General features: G+C 46.2%; 1 long non-coding RNA gene across 1 annotated transcript; it reads right to left on the reverse strand.

The window, feature by feature from the left end:
- Positions 1–1,249: 1,249 nt before the first annotated feature.
- Positions 1,250–3,030, reverse strand: LOC120379303. Its single transcript, XR_005587533.1, has 2 exons — positions 2,566–3,030; positions 1,250–2,029 (listed from the first exon to the last, which is right to left on the reverse strand). It is a non-coding gene; the product is annotated as an uncharacterized LOC120379303 (long non-coding RNA).
- Between the last annotated feature and the right edge of the window lie 2,631 nt (positions 3,031–5,661).

Genomic DNA, 5,661 nt, shown 5'->3' on the forward strand with positions numbered 1-5,661 from the left:
GCTCTCATTATATAATGTGCAAACTTCTCAGCTTGTGAATTGTTCCTGTGTTTGCCAGTAGTGTGTGATAGATCTAACCATTGAGACACAGTCACTGATTGCCCCAAAGGAGCAGACATGATGGGAGGCATCTCACCCCTTGCAGAGGAAGAGTTGTGGGGAATATGGGGCTGTTCGGAGGTTGTAGGAGCCAGGGATGAGTGAGGAGTGTGGAGAAGACACTGCGACCAGTGTGCAGTTGGAATTGTGGCAGTTTGGGATGGGGGAGGAGAGTACGGACAGCGGGTCAGAATATGATCAACACCTCAATATCTAGTGGGAAGCAGGGATCAAGTGCCAGCAAGTTAAAGAAGTACGGGCTGGATTAATGGACAGTAAGGTGGATAGAAAACTAGCTAGATGGTTGGGCTCAATGGGTAGTGATCAATGGTTCCATGTCTAGTTGGCAGCCGGTATCAAGTGGAGTGCCCCAAGGGTCGGTGCTGGCGCTGGTTTTATTCAATATCTTCATTAACGATGTGGAGGATGGTGTGGACTGCACCCTTAGCAAGTTTGCAGATGACACTAAACTGGGAGGAGTGGTTGATACGCTGGAGGGTAGGGATAGGATACAGAGGGACCTAGACAAATTAGAGGATTGGGCCAAAAGCTTTCACAGTTCCCCCATTCGGACCTGATAAACTCAGATTATCAGGTCCATTACGTAACTTACGATCAAGCTGAAGAGACAGGTATTGGGTTGTTTAACAGACAGCAAAGCTTTTGGTTACAGTATTACACAGACATTTTGCACATTGAATCATTATCCAACTAACACATAGGAAGAATAGACAGAAAACAATCCATTTAACAATTGTACAAAAAAGGTCAGTGAACCAAGACCCAAGGTCTGGGAGGAGGTCCTCAAAACTAAAGGCGTGATCAAGAGATACAGCATGAAATACAACAGCAGCATTCTTAATAGCTTATAAATCCCTTTCAATTAAGCCAGAGTGATTAACATAAAAGCAACATATTTCCCCAATGCGAGCACAAGCCCCCCCCCATTTCAGCATTTATAGCATCTAACACACGGCTATTATGCAAAGCCACTTCTGGACCAGTCGCTGCAAGGATTCAACTGCTGGGTGGGGGTTGACATGTACAAAGGGCAAACTGAAAGCAAGTAACCATTGTCTCACCACCCAGAAAGCCATAGTCAGTAAAAGTCTCAGGGCTTATTCCGTCCGAACAGGAGCTTTAGTCCCTCGAGAGGCTCAGCCTTCCAGGTATCGTCTGCTTCAGGCTCTCCCGGGTCGCGGTGGGAAGAGCTGGCGGGGCTCCCTCAAGGTCTGAAGTCGTCTGCTTCTGGCCCCGGCCTAGGGGCTTGACTCGGGTGTAATGAATCCAAGTGTTACGCTCTCGCACTCGAACATATCCCTGTGGTAGCCAAGTCCAGGTCAGTTATTTTGCTCTCCCGGTCTCTGGGTCCGTCCATGTAAATGCGAAGACATCCCAGCTGTCTTGATCTAGAGGAATACTAAAAAAGGCATTACACAGGTCTATTACTGAATAACAAGCAGTACCTGCTGGAATGGCAGTCAGAATTGTGTGAGGATTAGGTATCACATTGTGCCTAGCCTGAACAACTTTATTCACTGCACTCAAGTCCTGCACAAATCGGTATACCGGTTTTCCTTCTGGATCCAGGTCAGGTTTTCTAACAGGCAGAATGGGGGTGTTGAAAGGGGATGAAGTACGAATAAGCACTCCCAACCGTAGGAATGTGTTGATAAGATTCCGGAGGCCAAGCAGAGCTTTTTGGAGGATGGGATATTGTCTGGCTTCAGGGTTATTTGCACAGGCTCTGTCCGGAGAGTGCCAAGGTTTGTTTTGGAAGCGCCCCAGAGGGAGGCGTGTACCTCTCGTCTGAGTTGTTCAGGCAGGTCCATCGGGCTTGCAGGCAGGATCGGGTCCTCGGTAGCTTGGGTTAATGCGGCACATAGCTGGGGGAGTTGATTTTGAGGCAACCGAAGAATGATTTTATCAACTGAAAAGAAAATCTGAGCACGTAATTTACACAGCAAGTCTCTGCCTAGAAGATTAACTGGGCTGTCAGGAGCTAATAAAAATGCATGGGAGGCTGAGACACCAGAGATTTCTACAGCAGCCTCCTGCAATACAGAACACTCAAATGGCTTGCCGCCTATACCCATTACTGGAATACTTTTATCTGTGAGGTTTCCCTCCCAGAGTTAAACGGACCTGGGGTTCTGTGGAGGAACAAACATAAGTGGCAAAGTCATTTGAGTAGGTAACAAGTGGACCCCTGGGTCGCCGTCATTCTGCATTATTGACAGCGTCTGTTCTTTCTACTTCCATCTGATATCAAGGTCGGGGCTGTTGTCCGGTACGTCTGTTTGGGCACTCTCTCCTCCAGTGACCAAGTTGCTTACAGTAATGGCATACATCATTTGCACGGCTCGGGGCCCCCCGCTGATCTGCCTTCAGTTGCCACTTGTGGGGTCCCCACCTCCCTCCTTGTCTTTCGCTCCCTGCATTCACAAGGGCTGCTAGCATTCTCACCTGTTTGGTCTCTTGAATTTTATCTCTTGTGTGATACACACGGGTGGCTACGCTTACCAGTTCCTCCAGGGATTTTCCCTCAGCGCCTTCGAGCTGCTGCAACCACTTCTTAATGTCCGGAGCTGACTGAGAGATAAAAATAAGCCTGACCGTGGACTGTATGTCCGCAGCCTTGGGATCTATATTAGTAAAAGTACAAAATGCTTTACAAAGTCTCTCATAAAAGTCAGAAGGGTGTTCTTTCTTCCCCTGCACAGTATTATGGACTTTTGACCAATCTAGAGTTCTTTCTCCTGCTTGTTTTATACCTGTCAAAACATGGGTTAAAAATTTCTTTAAGTTCGCCTGGTGGGTTGAATCATTCGGATTCCATTGGGTGGGGTTAGTGAGAGCTATCAAATCACGCCTGTCATCGGCAGCCTTGGCTGCCTCCCGGGTCCCCCTTAGGACCCGCTCTTTCTCCTCCATGCGCAGTAGGCAATCTAAAAGTTGGCCCATGTTTTGCCAATCAGGATTATGAGACTGAAAAATAGCACGGAATCGCCTGTGAACAACGTCCGGGTCGTCTCTGAGACGAGGTGTAGTGTTTTGCCAATTCATAAGATCTGCTGTAGTAAAAGGGACATGTACATAACGGTCTACAACCGCTCCATCTGTAGTGGGTACCGGGATGGTCCGAAGGGGTGCCTGGATTTTAACTGCATCCTCCCCATAGACTACTCCCTGTCTCGTACGAGATGGACTAATGGCGGTAGACAGAACAGAAGTGTACCCACTACCCGTCGCTCCACTAGTGGATTCATTAACTTGAATTGTGGTTTCCTCAGTCTTCAGTTGGGGGATCAATGTCTTGGGCCCTGTAGACAAAGAAACCTGATCTGTCACAGCCTGTGATATCGCTGCCGAGGGTGGTCGTGGTCTAGGACAATATATTGGGGGGGTATCTTCCCAACAATCAGCTTCACTTAGGGCAGAAGCTTTCGGGAATAGAGGGTTCTGGATTTTTATCTTCTTTAAACGACGATGAGCCTCATCGTCCCACAAAAACCAATAGTCCATTTGACCAGGCGCTTGATTCTCTAATATCAGGCGCAAAGGAGTTAAATAAGTCAGAATATCAAAGGACCCAAATTCGGGCCATGCAGTCCCCAGGGTTGGCCAGTCCTGGGTGCAAAGTTGTACAAAGCGCTTCCTTGATATACCTTTCTGAACACCGGGTAAAGGCCATTTACTTAACATATAATCTAAAGGGCTATCCTTAGAGGGTTTTTTCCAGAGACCCACCCATCTGTCTGCTGACACTCAACCTGAAAAGAGAATTACTCAGAGATCAGTGGGAATTACAGTCTAATCCAGGTTTTCCTACTTCTATTACACTGTCCGTTACAGGGGGCGGGACAGAAGGATCTCAATACAACCTCAGAGCTTCATCGCACACATGGCTTCCACTCTGAGGAATTACGAACGAGAAGTTCAGTTCCGCCCACACACCTAACGCCCAAATGAACAGAGCAGAAAAACAACAGTAACCGGTTAAACAGAACAGAACAAAACCAGATAGTGCACCAAAACCAGATAGTGTTTCCTTATCCTATTAGGGCTCACCTTATCGGAACACGAACCCCAGGGGCCGCAGTGAAGCAGAGAAAGAGGGGCCAAACACCCCGTTGGTGCCGTTCCCAGTTCACCGCAGCCGTCCGGAGTCCAATGTCCGAGCTAGGAGAGTCCCGTCTGGAGTCGCCAAAAACTGTTACTGAAATATAGGGTCTTCCTAGCTGAGAGCCAATAACAGCCTGACAGGGATAAGGAAAAATGCTTTATTCTGCAGAAGAAAGGAGAGATCTATAGTAAATACAGAAGACTCTACTGCACGCAAGTTTCACAAGCTTTTTATACACTTTCAGACAAAGACCATGCCGTGTTAACACTTCATTGGTGGGTGTCAAGTCCCGTAATACCGTTTTCTGTTCAAGAAAGACTGGCTTGAAGCAGAATCTTTTCTGTCTCTAACTGCAAGCAGAAAAAAGTAGTTACGAGGTTCACGTGGGGCCTTGTGGAGGCTTCTGCTTCCACCTACTGGCCGTTTGCAAGACTATGAAAAGGTGGGGTGGGTGGGGGCTATAGCTTTCACATTAGGAAAAACTTTTTCACTTGTAGGGTGGTGAAGAACTGGAAAGGGTTACCTAGGGAGGTGGTGGAATCTCTTTCCTTAGAGGTTTTTAAGGTCAGGCTTGACAAATAAACAGGACTTTATTCACTTTCTCCTCACCATTCACGATTTTATAGATCTCTATCATATCCCCTATTTCTCATCTCTTTTCCAATCTGAAAAGTCCCAACATTTTTAATCTCTGTACCTTTTCCATTTCTAATATATCTCTTTTGAAATGAGGTGACCAGAACTGTGGTGGGGGATTAAATAGTGACATTGTTTATATTTTGTCTTCTTATCTCTCTTTCCTAATGGTTTCTAACATTCTGTTCGCTTTTTTGACTGCTGCTGTACACTGAGAAGATGTATTCAGGGAATTAACTATGATGACCCCAAGATCTCTTTCTTGAGTGGTAACAGCTAACTTAGACCCCTCCATTTTATATACTGTTATGTAGTTGGGGATATGGTTTCTAATGTGCTTTACTTCTATCATTTGAATCTTCTAAACACCTAGGAGGGGATCCTCCTAATAAACTCATTGTGATGCTGCACCTCATTTTCTTCAGAGCTATAGAATTATGACATTATTATGATACATTTTGTACAAGATATGTCTGGTCAGGTGTCATTGGAAAACTGACGATTTGGTGAAAAGGATTCTCCTATTTGTGTGCGTGTATCATTTTTGTATGTGAAGTTATGAATATTGACTATGTATCTGTATTTCAAGTTCTGACCCCAGCTGGCCCACCTGCCTAAAATACCACCACACTGAAATGGCCCCAGGGCAACACATCAGGGAAACCCTGTGGCTGTATCTCCAATAAAATGTGGGATACCTTGTGAGATGAACTCCAGGTCATTTTGGCCTGGGGACTGGTGAATGAATCACACAGTGAGCGGACAAATCCCATTGTGCTACTTCTGATGACTGGAAAATA

Source organism: Mauremys reevesii, linkage group 1, assembly GCF_016161935.1.
Source record: "Mauremys reevesii isolate NIE-2019 linkage group 1, ASM1616193v1, whole genome shotgun sequence".
In the NCBI taxonomy this organism is placed as follows: domain Eukaryota; kingdom Metazoa; phylum Chordata; order Testudines; family Geoemydidae; genus Mauremys; species Mauremys reevesii.